The sequence below is a fragment of the Mesoplodon densirostris genome, chromosome 15 (assembly GCF_025265405.1).
Source record: "Mesoplodon densirostris isolate mMesDen1 chromosome 15, mMesDen1 primary haplotype, whole genome shotgun sequence".
Classification (NCBI taxonomy): Eukaryota; Metazoa; Chordata; class Mammalia; order Artiodactyla; family Ziphiidae; genus Mesoplodon; species Mesoplodon densirostris.
Window position 1 is genome coordinate 75762071 of NC_082675.1, and position 23090 is coordinate 75785160.

Genomic DNA, 23090 nt, shown 5'->3' on the forward strand with positions numbered 1-23090 from the left:
AGGAGTGCTCTCAGTATAACACACCTGGTGAATAGCCTGCTACAACCTCTCCCAGCCACTTTTATGTAAGTAATAGATTTATAACACAGGTCACCTTGTGAAGCCCAATGCTCTGCCCAAAAATTGCCAGAGAAATCTTACGTACAAGATCAGGCTAGAATCTCCATGAAAATAATAACTTTTGAAAACAACTGGGGTAAAGATAAAGGTGTAAGTTTCTTGGAAGTGTTGTCAGTTATTTTAGGGCATTAGTGGCAAGTAAGAGAAGAGCCGTAAGCATTTGATTTTCTAATAGCTCGAGTACCGGACATCCAAGGAATTCTGAGGAGAGGTTGTCAATCCCTGTCCTCTGCCAGCATATCATTGGCAAGAGGGGAAGAGGTGGGTTAGGATTAGAAATGTCAATCCATACCCCACAGGTCTGATTGCTAGTGTAGGTCAGGTCCTGAGGTCACGGTGGAGAAGGGAGTCTTGTCCATCCCCCATGGATCTCTGCTTGGGATTTGGCTCAGCCCATCATAGGTACTGAAGTTGAGTTCAGTGTCTACTGTCTGCCCAGCACCATGCTGAGAAGGACATAGTATACACCTTCATAGACAAAGTCTGGTAAGGACGAACTTGTCAACAAATAAAACTGCACTGTGTCATGCACCAAAGAGCAAATTCTATATAAGAACACAAGAGGTACCATGGAGAAAGCAATTAAGAGAGTCTGGAGGGCTGGGAGCACTTCATGTAAAAGTTAATGCCTGCACAGTGTTTTAATGATCGGCAGGGATTTTCCAGGTGGATAGGAGGGAGACGTGCACTCTAGGAAGAGGGAAGAACATGTGCCTGGTGTGTGGTGAGAATTAAAAAGAGTTTGCGAGGGATCAAACATCAGTATGAAAGAGAGAGAAGAGGCTCTAGGGAGGGCCCAGATTATGAAGAGCTTTGAATAGCACATAAAAGAGCTTTGGCTTCATCTTCTTGACACAAGGGAGCCATAGAAAGATTGTAAGCAGTGCACCATACACAAAAATAAACTCAAAATTGCTTAAAGACTTAAATAGAAGATACGACACCACAAAACTTCTAGAAGAGAACATAGGCAAAACATTCTCTGACATAAGTCATACAAATGTCTTCTTAGGTTAGTCTCCCAAGGCAATAGAATTAAAAACAAAAATAAACAAATGGGACCTAATCAAACATAAGCTTTTGTGCAGCAAAGGAAACCATAAACAAAACAAAAAGCCTGGGAAAAAATATTAACAAATGATGTGACCGACAAAGGACTAATTTCCAAAATATACAAAGAGCTCATACAACCCAATAACAAAAAAAACAAACAACCCAATCAAAAAATGGGCAGAAGACCTAAATAGACATTTCTCCAAAGAAGACATACAGATGGCCAATAGGTATATGAAGAGATTCTGAATGTCGCTATTAGAGAAATGCAAATCAACCCTACAGTGAGGTACTGCCTCACACCAGTCAGAATGGCCATCATTAAAAAGTTTACAGGGTTTCCCTGGTGGCACAGTGGTAGAGAGTCCGCCTGCCGTTGCAGGGGATGCAGGGGACGCAGGTTCGTGCCCCGGTCCGGGAAGATCCCACATACCGTGGAGCGGCTGGGCCTGTGAGCCATGGCTGCTGAGCCTGCGTGTCCAGAGCCCGTGCTCTGCAATGGGAGAGGCCACAGCAGTGAGATGCCCGCGTACCGCAAAAAAAAAAAAAAAAAAAAAGTTTACAAAAAACAAATGCCAGAGAGGGTGTGGAGAAAAGGAACCCTCCTACACTGTTGGTGGGAATGTGAATTAGTGCAGCCAATGTGGAAAACAGTATGGAGGTTCCTCAAAAAACTAAAAATAGAGTCTTCGTATGATCCAGCAATCCCACTCCTGGGCATATATCCAGACAAAACTATAATTCAAAAAGATACATGCACTCCTATGTTCATAGCAGCACTATTCACAATAGCCAAGACATGGAAGCCACCTAAATGTCCATTGACAGATGAATGGATAAAGAAGATGTGGTATATATATATACAATGGAATACTACTCAGTGATAAAAAAGAATGAAATAATGCCATTTGCAGCAACATGGATGGACCTAGAGATTATCACGCTAAATGAAGTAAGTCAGGGAAAGAAAAATACCACATGATATCACTTATATGTGGAATCTAAAATTTGACAAAAATGAACTTATTTACAAAACAGAAACAGGCTCACACTGAAAACAAGCTTATGGCTACCAAAGGGGAAAGGAGGTAGGGGAGGGATGGATTGGGAGTTTGGGATTTGCAAATGCAAACTATTATATATATGTATAACTCAATCACTTTGTTGTACACCAGAAACTAACACAACACTGTAAATCAACTATACTTCGTTAAGATAAATGAAAAAAGACCCATCTAAACTGAAAAAAAATATTGTGAGTGGGAGATTATGTTTTGAAATTTTAACTTTAGAGAACTTACTCCAGTCAGAATGTGAAATATAGTTTTGAAGGAATAAGACTTGATGTTATGAAATGAATGAGGTGGTTATTGAAATAAAAGGGAAGAAGAAAGCAAGGAAGCTGGGGTTAAGCACGAGAGACCCTAACCAGCAGAATGCAAAATTGGAAGGCAGAAGCAAATGGGCAATCGCGAGGTAAACCATGGCAGACCAAGAGGGTAACAGAGAGCATGTCGGTAAAAAACTGATTTGAGGTTAACTTTATATGTAGGAAGGACCCCCTTGTCATTTCGCTGATGTATGATTAGGTGATTCTTTTTACTTTGGGGTCATTTCTTAAAGGATAACACTGCCCTGGGATCTAGTGACTGTGGCTCTGGCAGCCACCAGTCTCCACGGGAGGGTCCAGAGCAGCAGCAGTGACAATGGCAACACCATTCAGGAAGGTCAGAGGTCAATGAAATAAAGAAACCCAAAGGAAACTTAAACACCAAGCACTGTGCTTACCTAGAATTTCTCTTTCTCATACTAAATATCAGAGGCTATAGATTTTGTGATTTTCATACTCTAGTCAAAACTTAGCAGACTCAGTGTGTTAAGAGAGAAACTGTGAGGCTCTTTCCTAGCCCAGCACAGATGTAAAGAGACCAGTGGAGCATGACAGGGTCAGTGCTCAGGTAACAGGATGTATACACGTGGCCCTTGCCTGGCACCACTCAGCTTGGCCCAATAGCACCTGCAAACTAGTCTGATCATGACAGTCATAAGAATCACCTGGAGGTTCTGATTCAGTAGGAATATTCCCCAAGTATCTGTATTTTTTTTTTTTTTTGCGATACACGGGCCACTCACTGTTGTGGCCTCTTCCGTTGTGGAGCACAGGCTCCGGATGCGCAGGCTCAGTGGCCATGGCTCACGGATCTAGCCGCTCACGGCATATGGAATCTTCCCGTACCGGGGCACGAACCCATGTCCCCTGCATCGGCAGGTGGACTCTCAACCACTGCACCACCAGGGAAGCCCAAGTATCTGTATTTTAAAGAAATGTCAATTGATACTGACAACCGGGTATGTACTGGAAATATTGGTCTAGTTCTAGGATTGTAGATCAATAAAGTTAAGTATGGAATATTTAAATAAAGTACATAACACTCAAGATTAGAAATTTTCCACTTCACAAATGAGTCAGCAGGATTGAAGACCTGTAAAACTTCAAACCTACACAACAAGGTCAAAATGTTTTGATTTTGAACATCAAGGCAGAGTGGAGTACAAATCTGTACGAGCTTGGCAAGCTATTAAACCTACCTTCACTGTGGGTACCATTTTTGTAATGTGGGAATATTCACATATGGTGGTTGTGAAGATGAAATAAAACAGCTTATCTGAAGTGACTAGCAAACACCCAAGATAAAGCAAAACTCACTAAATGTTGATTCTCGCCTACCTCCCTTAAAAGCAAAATGTGAAATAAAATACACGGAGAGAGCTTCACATCATTAAAAAATACATAAAGATGTGCTTAGTAACAGATGTTATGAATTCATAAAAGGAATGGAAAAGAGTAGGTAAGAGACAAAAGCATGAATATTTCAAGCCATGGAACCAAATATTAACTACAGTCTGGAATCATGCACGTCCTCCGTACTTAGCCGTCACATTGTTATTTCATCGCAGCTATTCCTCTGGCTCAGCATCAGGACCGTCATAACATTTTATCTTCTCTTCTCTCATGTCTATGGCTCAGGGATCTTATATTCCTTAATCAGGCAAGCCTTATATCAATAGTATCTGTGTCATGATTGTATTTATTTATTTGTGCTTGCTTTCCCTTCATTCTTAATTTGAATAGAATCATCTGTTTGATGTACTAAAAGATGCTTCCTTTTGTTTTAGTATCAATTCAGTTTCATGAGGCTGGACATGTGAAGGAATAGAAAAAACTGAAACCAGAAGAGGAACATTAGAAGTGTTGAAAAATCACAAATCTCGCTCTGCACTTTTTACGTATAGAGAAAAAAATCTTTTGGCAGGATAAGTTGTTGACTTATTGATCTGTTGAAACATTAATACTAAAATGGTAATTCATTTAATGTTAATGAATGAATTATTTTTCCCTTGCATCCCCACTCATTTCAAGGTAGCTTGGCTTTTTAATTTCTTGTGTCCAGGCTTTTGGAATGCACAGATATTTTTTTTGTTTTTAAAGTGTAAGTCCTTTGTAAAGTTCTTTTAAAAATCTCAATTCTTTGGAGAGAAGTGGGAGGGCACCTCTGAAGCATTACGCGAAGTCAAGAGAGGCTCCAGGGGCTCCAAAGGAATCCAAGTCTGAGGCTCCACAGGGAGCGGAGGTCTGTGAGTTTGGGGAGTAGTGTGAGCCTGTGCCATCTCCCACTGCACACCCCATGTGGTCAAACCTCAGTGCTGTGGCTTCGTGGGGCACCCATTTGAGAATCAGCATCGAGCACCTAGGTTCCTAGACATGCCAAAGATGACCACAAAACCCAAAGAGACCCAACAGGCAGGAAAAATGAGGTGTCATCAATGATCAGTAGGGCCCCAAGACTCCTCCTTGAAGTTGTGGCCCTTCCCAAGCCCCAGGACCTTAGGGTGGCCCTACCAATAGGAACATATGCCCGTGGGGACCCAGAGTCAGAATTAGGACCATTTAAAGAACATTTTAATATGTGCTTTTCCAACTGAGCTTGTGGATTGAGATTTGTACTCACTGCAACTCTATTATTATGGCTTCTGAATAGCTTTTCTGTAGTTTAATTTTTATAGTGATAAGTACATTTAAAAAAATATACTCCCAGCTGAAAGAATTTAGATGCTGAAGCAGAACTTTAAGATTCAAAATATAATAGTAATGATGTGTATATATAAACTTGCTAGAAGAGAGCCAAAGACTGCCTTTTACATATGATTTCTATCCCCTTTCTTTATTGGCTCACGGATTTTTATGTTAATAACATTTAGCTTTGATGGATGGTTTAGTTATTTGAAACGATGAAGGGTTAAGAAATTTAAACCCTGTCGCTTGGTACAAGACATAAACTGTGAAATGTTCCATCTCAGTTAAGGTTGCCATGAACTAAAATAATAATAAACAATCTGTGGCTGCTATATGCACAGTGCCTAGAAAAAGAATTTATTGCCCAGAATTATTTATTATTAAAAAATTACTGTAACTACTCAAAGAAGAAGTTAATGTTGGGTCATTCCCCACAATACGGAGATAATAAACGCTTGCTAATCAGATAATATGAAAAGAGTATTACAGCAATAAACATTAGATCTGTGCAATCCCTCACCAATATCCACAATTATACCATTCCTAGATGTCAGATTAATGGAGTTAACACCATTTAAAAGAAAAACAAATGGACAAAAAAAAAAAAAACCCAAAACCCAGCACCTGCCATATGAGAATTTATTTTTAATGAACATTTTATCTTAAGACAGTCTATATTACCAAGGAGCTAGATATTAAAGGGAGGGCAAAAAATGTTACATTATTTGATCACAGTAGCAAAATTGTTTTGAAAGGAAAAGCAATGAACTGAATAGCACCTTGCTGAGTCAAGAGCTATTCTATCCTGATTGTTGTCTTGCAGATGCTTATGCATTTCATCTTTTCCTTTACTTGTCTTTTTATCATTTTATTTCTTCCCCAGTTTTTAAATTGGGGTGCCAGGCCCATTTTCTAATTGACATGTTGCTATGCAAAAGCACAGACAGTTTTGGCTTGGCTTTTCCTCCTGCCCTTGGCGATAGTTAAGTCAGTAAATTGCCTCTGCAGCTTGTTACAGCCCTGCTGTTCCTTGTTCTTCCCCTTGCAAGTTAGCCCCTTAGGAAGACACTGATATTTGGACTTAGAAATGATAGTGGAAAACTACTCAGACTTTTAGACATAAATTGAGAAACATTTCTAGATGAAGTTTCATATTCATTCATTCATTTAAAAATTAATTCTTTCACATGAAGGGGTATGGCTTTATGAACCACTGGTAGATCTTTGGGAGCTGAAAGAAAGCTAGGAGAGTGACAACCAGTGAAAATTTATGTTTGCTATTAAACTGGTTCAAGCAAATTTACTTTTTATTTCAATAATACTCTTAAACATATGAACACAAACTGGATACAAATCCAGTATCAATAAACACTCTGAATATGAATATGTATTTAACCAGCTAAGTAAATGTGAGTATAGGTATACCTTTGTACATGCAAGTTTAGTCACTTGCCCAGACAAATCTCTGTCAGGCTGAAACAGGAATGATGGTTCAGATCAGTCGTGTACAAACTAATGCTGATTCTTGACAGCCTATTAAACTATGCAATCACCTCCCAAAATAATAAGAGGAAGAAAGCAAGGGAGAGGTAACATCAAATTGAATGGTTTTATTGCAATAATTCTAACATCGGGTACTGAGAACTTACACAAGGATGATGACAGAGCCTCAGGGGACAGATGCGGTGTCATATTTATATGTGTATCGTTATACCTGGCTGGTTTATAGTGAGTAAATCCAGAAGCATGTGGGAAAAAACAAGAGCAAGAGAATTTAATGGATTATTTAACAAAGAATCTTAAATCAAGAATTTTCAAATTTTTGAAGTGTAAAAATTGGAAAGTTAAAGTTGGTTCCTGGGGATAATTTGTTAGTATCTGTAACAGTCAGTTTTATGTGTCAACCTGGCTGGTTTATAGTATGTATTGATTCAATCAGACCTTAATCTAGGTGTTGCTGTGAAGGTATTTTGTAGATGTGGTTAACATCTGTAATCAGTTGACTGGTAAAGAAGATCATTCTCAGTAATGTGGGTGGGCCTCATCTGCTCAGTCAGAAGGCCTTAAAAGCCAAGCTAAGGTTTCCCTGAGAAGAACATTCTGCCTCAAGGATGTAGCCTCAACTCCTATCACAATTTCCAGCCTACCAGCCTACTGTACAGATCTTGGATTTGTCAGCTCCCATAATCACATATCACATAAGTCAATTCCCTGAAATAAATAGGAGATATGAGCGTGTGTGTGTGTGTGTGTGTGTGTGTGTGTGTGTGTGTGTGTGTGTGTGACGCTTAGGCATAAATAACCCCAATGTCCTTTAAAATGATAACATGGCTACTTTTAATTTTCAAACAATAGCCTTGACACCTAGACTAAAAGGTGTCACCTTGACATGTAGACTAAAAGCACTACATTATAAACCAGTTGCAACAGTCAGCTTTATATTTAAGGCATTCAAACTTCCATGAATTTAGGAAAGAGTCCAAAGACCAAAGAGAGATCATTTCACTATAAAGTAGTATTTGCTTGACAATGTCAATTCCCAAAAGGACACTGTCACAGAAATTCTTACTAAGACACGATATCAGGGTTCTCCAGAACAACCTTAATCCAACTGGTTTGGGGCATGCCAATTTTGGACATCATCTGTATGGAGATTGCTGTAGGCCATGAAAGCTCCAGCACTAAGCTGAGAGTGACATATCAGGGCTGATATCTGGGAATAGGTCTGGGAATTATTAACAGGGCTGACGATATTTGAAACAAAGAAGGAATCTCTCAAAGGACACTAATATCTCAATCATGAGTGCTTACTACATGTCAGGCCTTGTGCCCAGCATTCCTTATAAAGGATGTGATTTAAGCCTTACAACTACTTTCTACTGTAAATATTACTATATCCTTTTCACAGATGAGAAAACTAAGACTGGAGAGGTCAAATAACTTGCCCAAGGTCAAAGATCCAGGATTCCAACACTGGTTGTTCTGACACTGGATCTGGTGGTTTTCACCACAAAGCTACTGCATGACCTGCCGTATATTATAAACGAAGACATTGAATTCACAGCCACAGTTAAGGGATGGGGAGAAGAATAAGAATAAGAAAATTTGCCAAAGAAAGAATAACCCCAGAGTTAGGAAAAGATTTTGGATAATGTTTTAAGTTTCCAAAAGAAGTGGACAAAAAAATTAACCCTTAAAGAAGTGAGAAGGAAGTGAGAAATACTGTACATCAAATAAGTGTAAAGAATAAGATAAGGGAGATGGTCTTTTGTCTAAAGTCACTGAAGGCAGGAATGGCGAGAAAAATAAAGGCAGTGGTTAAGAAATTCAGAGATTTAAAAGATACAAAAAAAATCTTAGCTAAAAGGCAAATAAAAGTTAAACAGTTGTAAAAAAAAATAATAATAAATAAATAAACAAACAGAAACCTCAATTAAATAGAGTTGGGAGACCGGCAGGGGAAGCTCTCTTGCCCTGCAAGGATAGCAGAGCCCAATGGAAGAAGATAAACTCTTCTTTCCTGGCAAGAGCTCAGCCAATGAAAAGCCAGGGACTCTTTGTTTATGGTCACCCTCCCAGCTTCCTTTTTCCCTTTACAAAAACGTTCTCCTTCCCTTGCCCTGCAGGGATTTGCACGTGTCTCATCATAATCGCAGACCCCACATGGCAATTCTCTGCTGATCTCAAATAAACCCATCTTTGCTGGAGAAATATCTGGCCGTCTATTTGTTTCAGGTCAACACAGTCACACAGTCTTTTGTCAGGTGGCTCAAAGAAGACACATGGAAACAATTTGCCTCAGGAAGTAGGGAAGAATACCTAGAAAGGAAGAGAGAGCTCCAGGATGATAGGTGATAGATGATGTTAGCTAGGTAGCAATATGACGGGGAGGGGACGGGGTGGGGGAGAGAGAAGAAGGGAGAGAGAAAAATGAAAATTCTCATCCTTCAGATGTCAGTATTTAGTTGGTGTCTTAAGTTTTCCAGGAGGTCAGCTGTTAGGAACATGATTCACAATTTCCTACAGAAATGACGGTCTATGTATTGGAGGTGGTTCTGTGACTATCTCACAAAGATCGATGTAACTCATAAAGAAAAAATAGCTGTGATCCTTGCCTACTGTGATACTTCTCAAATGAACACAAATATGACCTTTAAAAGAAAATGAGCAGGTTCTCGCTATGGTGCAATACCCAATATAAACCTTAACAGAACCATGCAATTGAATGAGTTTCTTTTTAAATTTAAATGCTACCCAGTTTAGTTAGAGGAGACAGAGCTGAGAGAGATTAAGGAAGCACTAAGTAGGTGCTTAACCTAGTCAGCTGCGGCACTCTTGAAAAGATAAAGATAGCTGAGCCACCACCGGCTTGGAGGAGGGGGGAGGGGGAGGAGGGAGAGAGAGAGATGCAGGAGTGATGGGTGAATCCCAGAGTCTACTTTTTAAATTTTTTTTTTTAAACAACCTGCTCATTTCCAAAAAATCAATTTGAAGTAGTTCCCCCTATGACTGCTTAGTTGGCTAGCCTGCTTACCTTCTGAAAAAACTGGCTAGAAATAAAGCAGACAAGAGGAATGAAAATGTCTCAGTGACAAATTAGTGATGACCCATTTATAATAACAAGGAAGAGAAAGGGAGCGAACATTTATCAAACAAGATTCAATATTTACTGTGCATTAAAACTATATCTTCTGGGCTTCCCTGGTGGTGCAGTGGTTGAGAATCTGCCTACTAATGCAGGGGACACGGGTTCAAGCCCTGGTCTGGGAGGATCCCACATGCTGCGGAGCAACTAGGCCCGTGAGCCACAACTACTGAGCCTGCACGTCTGGAGCCTGTGTTCCGCAACAAGAGAGGCCGTGATAGTGAGAGGCCTGCACACTGCGATGAAGAGTGGCCCCTGCTTGCCACAACTAGAGAAAGCCCTCGCACAGAAACGAAGACCCAACACAGCCAAAATAAATAAATTAATAAACTCCTACCCCCAACATCTTCTTAAAAAATCAAAAAAAACAAACAAAAAAACAAACAAAAAAACTATCTTCTAATTGCTATGCCACGGGTTCTGTTTGTATATATTAAAAAAAAATTACTACATACCACCTTTGTGGCCACTACTCAATGTTCAGACAGCATCTTGTCCTCTGTGCTCCATTCCATTCTCATTTCATTGTGTTTATGCTGCCTGTCCACCACTAACTAACTAGATTGTATGAGTATAGGAGTGAGTATTTGCCTCTCCACAAGACTGTGCGCACCCTGAGGTTGGGACGATGTAAAAAGTAACTTTTAAGATCTCCAGCACTGAGTAAAGGGTCCAGAATTTGGTGGACTGTTCAACATTAAGATATTAAATTGAATTATGCTGAAATTTAACTCTTGGAGATTAACGATGCAGAACAACCAGAATGGAGAAATTTCAGGTAGTGTAGCGTGGTTGGAAGAGCATATCAAAATGTCAATGACTAGGGGGTTATCCATGTTCTTTTCCATAAATCCATAACCCTTAGAATATTGAACCAATTCTTCAAGTCTCCAAATAATATGGGAGTACTAATACCTTAATGACTGGAAGCAAGAAGCTGGACCAGCTGACAACCTGAGATTCTATCCAGCTCTACGAGGCATGTTTCCATGAAAACAGTGTAGTCACATACAAGACACTGTGAAAAATAGACAAAGATATCAATGTATGGGTATTCATAGTCTTCTTTCCTCCCCATCTTTAAAAAGGAAGGAGTATTTGTTGCTTTGGAGACTACTGGGCTTGGTATTTTGGGTATATTTGTCTGGAAAACCAATAGCCAGGAGAACTGGAAAAAGTCCAGAAAGGCTAGATTTATCTACATGAGTAAAGGGAGGAAAGCTCAGGAAAAGAAAATGGGATTCTGAAAGGGAAAGTGTGGAATGATCAAGCCAGCAGGGAATCAGTCTGGGGTGAGTTTGTTGAGGCAGAGGCAGGGGACTTTCTGGAAGCAGCTTCCATGCTTTTTGAGCTACTAAGAGAGAAAGAGAGAGAATAAGAAAGAATTTTAAGTTTGTCTATAGTATTTTGAAAGGAATCTCCCATTCTTGTGTCACACAAAGGTTTCAATATTTTTTCAGTGTAAGACTAGTAATTCTTTTCATTGCAATGCTCTGCTGAAATAGGTCATAGAATGAGCCAACTATGTTCAAATAATGTTGTTTTCAAATTTTGGTTAGTTTTGCAAGACATGTGATTTTCACAAAGCTACTTCAATCCCAGATGCTGAAATTCTACTCATCAATAAAGCTCTAACTCAAATGCCACCTCCTCTGTGAAGCCCTCCCTAGTCTTTCTATTATGATACAATTCTCCTTTCTTTTTTTTTTTAATTTTATTTATTTATTGCTGGGTTGGGTCTTCGTTACTGCATGTGGGCTTTCTCTAGTTGCGGCGAGCGGAGGCTACTCTTCGTTGCGGTGTGCGGGCTTCTCATTGTGATGGCTTCTCTTGTTGCGGAGCACGGGCTCTAGGCACGTGGGCTTCAGTAGTTGTGGTGCATGGACTTAGTTGCTGCACGGCATGTGGGATCTTCCCAGACCAACCAGGGCTCGAACCCATGTCCCCTGCATTGGCAGGCGGATTCTTAACCACTGCGCCACCAGGGAAGTCCCTCCTTTCTTTATTGTAGACATTAGAGATGTTCACAAACATTTTGGTTCTCCACCTTCCAGGCCCCTGGTATAATTGCACTTGCTCATCCCTTTGAAGTCAGGCTGGCCATGTAACTTGTTTAACCCAATGGAATGTGGGCAAAAGACTATAAAAGCCAGCACATGATTTTCATGTTTTCCCACCCTCACCATTTACCCTGGAATACCAGTAACATTCCAGATGCTGGAACATCCCTCAGGCTGGGTCCAAGAGCGAGAAGACATGGAACAGAGCTTCTAGTAGGACCATGACGAGCACATAATGTGCATGAAAAGTAAACATTTGTCATTATAGGCCATTAAGATTTAGGGGCTGTTTGTTATCTTAGCATAATCTAGCATCCTCTGACATAAGCATAATCTCTGTGAAGCCCTATAACTCAATTTATCACTCTCTTTTTCATAATTAAACTTATTGGCAAGCATTTCTTATCTCAAATTCAAGACTAAGCACTTTGAGGGCAGTAGTATTATCTTAAAAATGTCTTATTATTTCTCATTGTGGTGAGCACATCATATTGGTAAAAATTAGTGAGTGGATAAATATGTAGTAAAGATATTATTATAGCTATTACTTATAGCTATCTATGATTACTCTGACAACAAAATCATGGTAAATTAAAACTCTACATAAAGTGTTTTCTTAATTTCTTGAGTCTTTCTAACTAATGCTCTATAATTATGAACCACCATGATTTTCATTAAAAAATAGTTGCTGAAGTCACCCATTGAACTGATCCTTACTGAGACAACCTTGCAGAGATGATGATGCTACTGTCCTAGCATACATAACAGCAATCAAGGAAAAGCCATTTTTAAATAACTCCTAATGAACAGAAGAAATGCTCACTGAAGAAAAAATCTGTAAGAGCCTCCAAAGTGTGCACCAAAAATAAGAGCTTTGAAAGAAAACACGAATGTAATAAAATTCACCAATGTTTCAGTGGTTTTTGAGAGTGTGATTCAAACATCGGATTTAGAAATTAACACAGTTTTTGGTAAATAACATAAAATTGCTAAATTGAACCTAACTTGATTATTTTATTACAAAAATAAAATTTTAGTGATGAATGTCATGCATCAGCTAACTAAGTTTTTTCCTTTTCTTGCTGAATAACTCAATTAAAACCAAACCAGCAGAAAATCACAGAATAGCTTAAGGTCAAAAAGTAAAATTTTTCCTTTACTTAGTCTGTTTCATCAACAGCCCTCAAAAAAGACAAAAGTTCCTCATATTAAAGGTAAAACCTGGAGACTAGACAAAAACAATATGAGAAACAATCATTTACTATCTACAGTTTAATAACCCCAGAGTCACTTTTTACTTTTCTGAAAGAGACATATTGTGTTGGCTAAAAAGTCGTTTGGGTTTTTCCGTAAGATCTTATACCAAAACACAAACGAACTTTTTGGCCAGTCCAATAAATAGATTAATATTCTGATAATCATTACTTTGAGCGGATTTTTTCTTAAATTATTAAAGTCAAGTTTTTAGTTATTCTATAACTTGCAATAAACAGGAGAAAGTTTCAAGTGTTACTGAAATTAAAAAAAAAAAGATGACCAGACATCATCCTCCAAAAACATATATTATTATAAATGAGATTCCTCTCCTCAGGTTCCCATGAGTTAGTTGGTCATCCCAAAGAATTTGAAGTCAATTTGGGAGTATTAGATCTCACTTCATCTGGTAGCCAGTTTTTGTACCTGGCAGATGACATGGTAAAAAAATGATCTCCATCTTCAACCAACTGTCTGGTGGCATCTATTCAGCCTCATCTGGAAGCTGCTGGAGTGATAGATAGTCTGAGGGGACAGTATGAAAACACTTATTAAAGCCAGCCTCATAGAAATCAGGCCTCACTGTCAAGACCCTAGCCAACTCCACAAGCTGAGTATCTATACAGTGGAACCTCTCCAGAAGCAGGTTCTGTCTGCCTCTACTGCCAGTATAGTTTGTATTCAGCAGAAAAACAAAAACACAAATTTGGAAGAAAAAAAAAAGAGTCAGAGAATGACACGGGCCTGGACTTTTTAGCCACACATGTCATCCAGGGTGTTCAGTAGAGCTGGCTCCGTTTAAGTGGTTGATGTTAGGTGCTCAATGATTGAATGCTTGATTACCCAAAACTGCATAGGATGAAAAAAATGAGATGTTGTCCAGATACAGGAGGGGTTTGTAGACTCAAAACAAAAACAGAACTAGCTATAGAGTTTCAATATTTCCTAATTTCAAAAGGTTGCTCTTGACCAATTTTTAAGCCTTGAGTAATTCATCAAACTGGGGAAGAATCAGCAGTAGCTGCAAAATAAACAAATGGCAGGATTTCAAAAGAAATGGGATTGTAACAATAAGATGCCAATTGTGCTAAGTTAAGATTTTAAAACTTATTAATTTTTTACAGTAATGGAAAAATATATATGTATGACTATTCCCTATCCACTGTAGTCCTACTAGTCTAAAATAACCCAGTGCTATTGAGAGTGATACCTATGGACCTTTTTTCCTGGCAAGTTCAAGGTTCAAGTACACACATACACACACACGTTTCTTTACCAAAGTGTGAGTGTGATTTTTATGCTGTTAGTTAGCTGACTATTTTAAGATAACATTAAATGGATATCATCTCAAGCCAAGGTAAAAAAAAAAAAAAAAAGTCAAGATTTAAAAAGTATCTTTTTTTTTCGTTTCTGTTTTCAGTTTTCTTATGAGTCATGGGCAACCTACTGCTTTGTGCCAGAACTTTTCCTGTATTTCTTCTATTACTTTTTATCAATTACAAACGGTCCCCTCAGAACAAATAAAATGCATTTAAAAAAATTCTTCCTTAAAGAGCCAAACAAAAGATGTTTGAAGAAAAATTGTTATTCTTAGTAGAATGAATTGAGGTTCCTTAGGATCTTTTCTTTGTATTCATCTTTTCCTGTAACGGCCAAATCATGATTGTTCTTGGTAGTCTCCTTACACCATAAATCAGAGAGTGGAAATTTACATCTGAGTCTGCTGTGTCATTGCTATTACTTCCTTGTCCAAGAAGGGCTCTGGTCATCAGTTTTTCTTATGTCCTATAATAAAGTTTAAAACATACGGCTTTTTTTTTTTTGCAGTACAGGGGCCTCTCACTGTTGTGGCCTCTCCCGTCGTGGAGCACAGGCTCTGGACGCTCAGGCTCAGTGGCCATGGTTCATGGGCCCAGCCGCTCCGCAGCATGGGGGATCCCCCTGGACCGGGGCGCAAATCCGTGTCCCCTGCATCGGCAGGCGGACTCTCAACCACTGCGCAACCAGGGAAGTCCCCAACATATACGGCTATTTTGACTTCATAAGCAACAAACAAATCTCTAAAGACATCTACTTACTGGGAAGGAAAAACTAAAAAATATAAATTTGGTAGCACAAGTTTCTTTTTATTTCCTTAAAATCAAATTTCTAAATATTCTATAGATGCCTTTCATCCTCATTACTTGCACTCTGAGATATTTTTCTTTAAATCCCAAAGTCAAATGGCTGTTTGAAACAGAGAGGTTAAATCAAAACAATTTGTCTTCAGTTTTAATTGGAAATTTTTTCATAAAAGAAATATTAGTAAAAAAGAATAAGTATATTTTCCTAGATAAATATTGTTAAATGACACCTTTTCTTTCTCCTTCAAAAAAAAAAAAGATTTAAAACGAAAACTTAAGTGACAAATCTGGAACAGCTATGAATCTAAATTTTTTTTTAAATACAGAAGACAGTTACTACCATCAAAATATATTTCAAATCAATTCATTCCATTTTTGAAATCAAATCTTAAACTATAGAAAACTCAAGTCTGTTGACTTGAAAGATATACTAGAAGATTTCACAAAATTCAGAAACTGAGTTTTGAAAAATATAAACAGTGGATATGTATATAATAAATGAGCACATACCATTTGAAAAGAAGGGAAAGCTGTTTCTAAATCTTTATTTCTACATCATATTTATAATAAAAAATTAAGGTATTTTCATTATTAAACTATTTAAATGTTTAGATGAGACTTTCTTTTGTGTTCTCCATAGCTAGGCCAGAATTTCTATACAATTACTATCTGAATAAAATTCATTCAGTGAGTGAAAGAACAACCAAATAAACAAATGACCTTATAAATAAAAATCATGGTACTATGGTAACTAAGGCCAGCAAACCAAGCCCTCCAATCAATTTAGTGAAGTGGGTTTTAAATGTGTTTAAATATGAGAATCCATTAAAAACAATTTAATTTGAATTAGTGAGTTTTGTTTACTTCATTAAAAAGTCTGACTTAAAAAAAAAGTGAACCTGGTGCTTCTGGCCTTGAAAGAGTAACAACATATTTCCCATTCTAAACCACTAGAAAACTGGACAGAATATATGAAGCAACTGTTTTCTAAAATTAGACAACAGACAACATGGGGCAATTGTCCCTGGGATAACGTAAATAAATAAGATGAATCCTAAGATAGTCTTGGCTTTTTGCATTGAGATAACTTCTAGATCATGAAGGAGAAGCCCAAGCAGAGCTCAGCAAGGTCTTGCTGATTTGAACAGACAACTCAAAACAACTCAGACAACTCCAGAACAAGGAGTTCAGGGAAGCCTAGATAACCAGAATTTGTGGAATAGATTTCTAGAGAGGAAACAATTATGACATGCAAGAGTCCCAAAAATCTATTCAGGAGTCCCCATGAGTATTTGGCTAAATACCAATCTGAGTATGTGTAGAGTAAAACCTCACAAGGCTGGAGAAGTGCAAAATCTAAGAAAAGAGCAATTACTGGAGAACTGCAGGCAGAAAATGGGCTGCAAATAGACTGAGTTTTCAAGCGCCAGAGTGGAGAGACCTCCTTGAATACACAACACATTTAACAGAGAGTTTGAAAGGCTCATACCTCAGTAGCAGGGCTAAACTAGCCCTAAGGTATCCTTTATACCTGCCCTATAAAAAGCTTCAAGTCCTAATATAAGCACAAAAGAACCAACCCTACAAGTTAACTGCCTGCAAAACCAAAATCCAACATTCTTTAAAGGAATGCAAAAAAACACAGAAATTAAAGCATCAATTCATATCTAGAATCCAATTAAAATTTATTACCTATGTAAAGGAGGACAATTATCAGAAAAAGAATCAATAAATAAAATGAATCCAGAAATGACAGATAATTTGTAATTATCTTGCAAGCTTGTTCAAACAGCTGTTATAAATATGTTCAACATGCATAAGTTTTTAATTATATGAAAAGAATTACAGATTAAAAAATTCATGAAATGGAATCTCTAGAGATGGAAGAATGTAACTATCTGAATTCAAAACATCAGTTGATTAAGGGCAGATTAGATATGACACAGGAAAAGATCGGTAAACTTGACATAACAATATAAATTATCCAAAATGAAACTCAAAGAGAAAATTGACAGAAATTAATGAAGAGAATATAAGTGATACTGACATTATGTAACTGGAGTCTCAGAAGGCAGGAAAAATATTTGCAGAAAAATGGCCCCTAAATTGATAAATCTGCTGAAAACTATAAATCCACAGATCTGAGAAACTCAATGAACCCTAAACAGAATGAACCTAATGAAAACCATGCCAAAGTAAATCAAATGGCTGAAAACTACTGACAAAGAGGAAGTCTTCTAAGATAGAGCCTGAGAAAAGAGATTACATTATCTAGAGGAACAAAGCTAAGAATTATTAGAAACATTTTCAGAAACTATTCAAGCTAGAAGACAATGGAACAACATCTGAAAGAAAAAGAATGTTAACAAGAATTCCATACTGAGAGAGAAAATAAATTTCCAAATTAAAGGTAAAATAAAGCATTTTCAGACAAACAAGTTCTGAAAGCATTTGTTGCCAGTTGTCTCCACAAACAACAAATGTTAAAAGTTCTTGAGGTAGAAAGAGATCCAAATAAAGCCTGGAGTTTAGTTGGCAGTAATGTGCCAATGTTGGTTTTCTACTTTGACAAATGTATCATGATAATATAAGATGTTAACAGGAGGGGAAAGTGGGTGAGGGGTATACAGGAACTCTCTGCATATATCTTTGCAACTTTTCTGTAAATCTGAACCTATTCTAAGATTTAAAATTTATTGGAAAAAATGAAAACATCTGCCCTTTAAATGATACTATTAAGGGAATAAAAATACAAGTCACAGAATGGAATAAAATATTTGCAAAACATATATATAATAAAGGGCTTGTATCTAAAATTTTAAAAACTCACAAGTCAATAATAGGAAAAAACAACTCAGTAAAAATGGACGAGGGAATTTCCCAGCGGTCCAGTGGTTAGGACTCTGTGCTTTCACTGCCGAGGGTCCTGGTTCAATCCCTGGTCAGGGAAGTAAGATCCCACAAGCTGCTCAGTGCAGCCAAAAAAAAAAAAAAAAAAAAAAAAGACAAGATATTTTAACAAAGAAGAGACACAGATGACATAACACTAAAAACCAGTGCTCAAGTCAGTAGTTATTGGGAAAATGCAAATTAAAACCACAATGAGATGGCACCACACACCTAGTAGAATGGCTGAAAATTTGAAATCTGACAGGCAAAGATCTGGAACAACTGGAACTTTCACTAACCTTGACAGTGTAAGGTAAAAGCCATTGAAAGTGTATTACTTTGAAGGAAGTGGTTCAATTATCAAGAATTGTGCTAGGGTAAGAAGGTCTTTTTAAGTTTGAAGTGAAAGGCAAAAACAATAAAAGTAAAAACTGAGAAATATGAATATCAACATTTAAAACTGGCTTTCAAAATTATGAAAAATAAAATGAGAAGTTAAATGAGAAACTGAGAAAAATGTTAGCAAACTATGAAATTGACCAAGAGTTAACATATTAAGGACTTCCATAAAATTATAAAACAGAATAACCTAGTACAAATGGAAGCAAGGGTTATGCACTGACAGCTCAGAAAAGAATAAATCAAATGTTCAAAGGACAATAAAAAATTTTTCATCTTGATTAGTAATAAAAGGAATGAAAATTTTATCTATCAATTTGGCCACAATTTTTAAACAAAAATCATCCTAATGGTACAAGAACATAGACTAAAACATTTTTGGTTGAAATGCAAATACTCTGGAAAACAATTTGGCAATATGTATCAAAATCTTTAAAATGTACATTTTGTTTAACAAAAAGACAATCTGTGGAATGGGAGAAAATTTTTGCAAATGATGCGACTGACAAGGGATGAATTTTCAAAATATCCAAATGGCTTATACAGCTCAATATCAAAAAAAACAGACAATCCAATCAAAAAATAGGCAGACCTAAATAGACATATTTCCAAAGAAGACATACAGATGGCCAACAGGTGCTCAACATTGCTAATGATTAGAGAAATGCAAATCAAAACCACAATGAGGTATCACTTCACACCAGTCAGAATGGCCTTCATCAAAATGTCTACAAATAATAAATGCTGGAAAGGGTGTGGAGGAAAAGGAATCCTCCTACACTTTTAGTGGGAATGTAAATTGGTGCAGCCACTAAGGACAACAGTACAAAGGTTCCTTCAAAAACTAAAACTAAAGTTGCCAAATGATCCAGCAATCCCACTCCTGGGCGTATATCCAGAAAAGATGAAAAATTCGAAAGATACATGCACCCCCATGTTCATCACAGCACTATTTACAATAGCCAATTCATGGAAGCAACCTACATGTCCATTGACAGATGAATGGATAAAGAAGATGTGGTATATATATACAATGAAATATTACTCAGTCATAAAAAAAGAATGAAATAATGCCATTTGCAGCAACATGGATAGACCGAGAGACGATCATACTAAGGGAAGTAAGTCAGACAGAGAAAGGCAGATACCATATGATATCACTTATATGTAGAATCTAAAAAAATGATACAAATGAACTTATTTACAAAACAGACTCACAGACATAGAAAACAAACTTACAGTTACCAAAGGGGAAAGGGGGAGGGACAAATTAGTAATTTGAGATTAACAGATACACACTACTATATATAAGACATAAACAACAAACACCTACTGTATTCCATAGGGAACTATATTCAATAGCTTGTAATAACTTATAATGGAAAAGAATCTGAAAAAGAATATATATATGTTTAATTGAATCACTTTGCTGTATACCTGAAACATTGTAAATCAAATATACTTCAATTTTTTAAAAAGTACATTTTGTTTGTCTCAGCAATAAGTACTGATATATGCAAATATTTAGCTACATGGATATTCATCTTGGTGATAATTCTGAGTTGGAAATTACCAATGGCAATATTTAAACAAATTGGGTCATACAATGAGATGACTATGCAAATATTAAAATAATGCTGTATTATGAGATATTTAATAAGAAATGTGGAATATTACAGGGCAAACAAAAAGATTTGATTTCATTCATTAATTTATTTAAAAATGAGGAGCTGAAAATATACAAGGTAAGATAATTCTGGAACATTTTATCATCAAGAAGCCAAGAAGCTATTAAAGACTACTAAAGTCTTTATAGTACTTTGGAACAATATGGAAAGGACACTTCCACTGGCAAAATATGGAAAAATTTGAGCATAAATAAGTATAATATCTGCAAAGGATTTAAAGATACCAAATATGTTTAAATCTATGAGTCTGCAATGATACTCCAAATAGAAAAAAGAAAATCTCATTGGATAACTTTACATGAGATTAGGAAACCAACTTATTATTTTCTGAGCTGGCAAATAAGGTGGAAAAATCAAGAATTTATTCTCTTTCCTATGTAGAATATAATTCAGTGTATCAAAAGATTGCTATACAGAAATAGAGACACAGACATAGAGAACAAATGTATGGATACCAAGGGGGAAAGGGGTGGGGTGGGAGGAATTGGGAGACTGGGACTGACACATATACATTATTGATACTATGTATAAAATAGACAACTGGTGGGAACATACTGTATAGCACAGGGAACTCTACCTAATGCACTGTGGTAACATAAATGGGAGGGGAGTCCAAAAGGGAGGGGACTGATTCATTTTGTTGTGCAGTGGAGGCTAATACCACATTGTAAAGCAACCATACTCCAATAAAAATTAATTAAAAATATCTAAATATAAGATTGCTATAAGATACTTCTATACATATATGCACTTATAGTACTTATAGTATGTAAATACTTATACATATAAGTACTTCTTTGTAGAAGTACTCCATCTAATAAATGAAGAATGATAGAATTAGAATATCATTATTTTGCAATATCTAATGATTCATTAATGGATCTAGGCAATGATCACTGATGACTGCTAACATCATTTATATGTGAAGTCTAAAAAATCCAACCAACTAGTGAATGTAACAAGAAAGAAGCAGACTCACAGATACAGAGAACAAACTAGCGGCTACCAGTGGGGAGAGGGAAAGGGGGGAGGGGCAGAATAGGGGTAGGGGATTAAAAGGTATAAACTATGAGGTATAAAATAAGCTACAAGGATATATTTTACAACGCACAGAATATAGCAAATATTATAACTTTTAAAAATTGTGAATCACCATATTGTACACCTATAACTTAGATAATATTATACATCAACTCTACATACACACACACACACATATATATACACACACACATATATATACATATATATATATACAGAATCAAATATCATGTACTAATTTAAGAAAACACAAAGGAGAGAGAACTACATTGAGTAACACTGTGGGGATACTATCAAAAAACCCAGAATATAAGAAATCTACATCAATAACATTTTCAACAAAGAAATCGAGAGGAAAGAAAGGAAATGGAAGCAGATCTTATAGATTAAAAGACAATTAAGATATAGCCACCAAAGAGCAAACCTAATCTGGATTCTAATTTGAATAAACAAGAAAAACAAGAAAAAAGTAAAGGAAAAAAAGTCATGAAATTCCATGATATTTGAACACTGACTAGATATTTTGTGCTATTAAAGTATTACCGTTAACTTTGGAATGTGACAATGGTATGATGATTATGGGTTTGTAATGTCCTTATCTTTTGGAAGTACTTATATATTTATGAATGAAATTGTCTGATGCCTGGAATTTGCTCCAGAACAATTGGTGGGAGGAGGGATGGTGGTACTTGAGTGGGGATAAAGATAAACCCATGTCAGAATTAAGAATTATTGAAAATAGGTGATGGAGAAGGTTTATCATACCATTTTCTCCATTTTCCTGTGTAGTTGAAACTTTTACTATGTCTTGTTCTTTATTATAAATGACAGATTGTTTCAATTTCCTTCTATTCAATGTAAAAGTGCTCCTTTACTGTCAAGTTGTCTTGCCACACAGCCTATTTTTACCCATTTGTGGCAGAGACCACTGGTCATCCCTCAATTTTCATTTTCTCTTCTTTCTTAGTAATAAAACTTTCAGCTTAGAATTCTCCTAGCTTCCCTTGTAGCTGGCCACACGACAGATTTTGCTAATAAAATGTAAGCAAAAGTGATCTGTGCAACTTCTGGGTTGCACCCAGCCCTTCCCATCCCCCTTCCTGAGGGATGGAACTCAGAAGTTGTGGTCAACCTATAGGGACCACACAGACAAAGGCAATACCCCAGGAGGAGCATCTTTTCCTGCCGAAATCACTCTTCATTACTAACAGTATTTTCCTGGTGTTTGAAATAGCAACTTCTTCAGTTGCTTCCCCTCTGTACTTCTGACAGTTTTTAAGTTGAAATACACATCACTGAGGTCTCCTGTCTATATCGGGTATATGGGAGGCTTACCTCCTTGCATATGACTCAGTGGCTTTCTCCTTTTTGGAAAAATAATGTGAATTCTCCCTCACATATCATGGTAGAAGGAGCAGAAGAAGATGTATAGTATTGGCTCTTTGTTTCTTTTCCAAATTGTTCTTCAGGGATAACACAAATATGATGTGACCAGAATATGGATTTGACATAGCTTCGTAAACTTGAATATATTTTATTAACTCGATTATAGATATTTTAGATAATTTAGTAGATTGGGCATCTAAATAGGGCCACAAATTGTTACCCAGATCATAAGCAAAGTCAGGCAGCCATGAATTGTTAACATTAAGAGAGATGATGGTGGTTAGTAGTAAAGAACAATCTCTGAAAGTCACTGAGGAAGAAAAGCCAGGACTCAAAATGGAAAAATTGGCCTCTGAT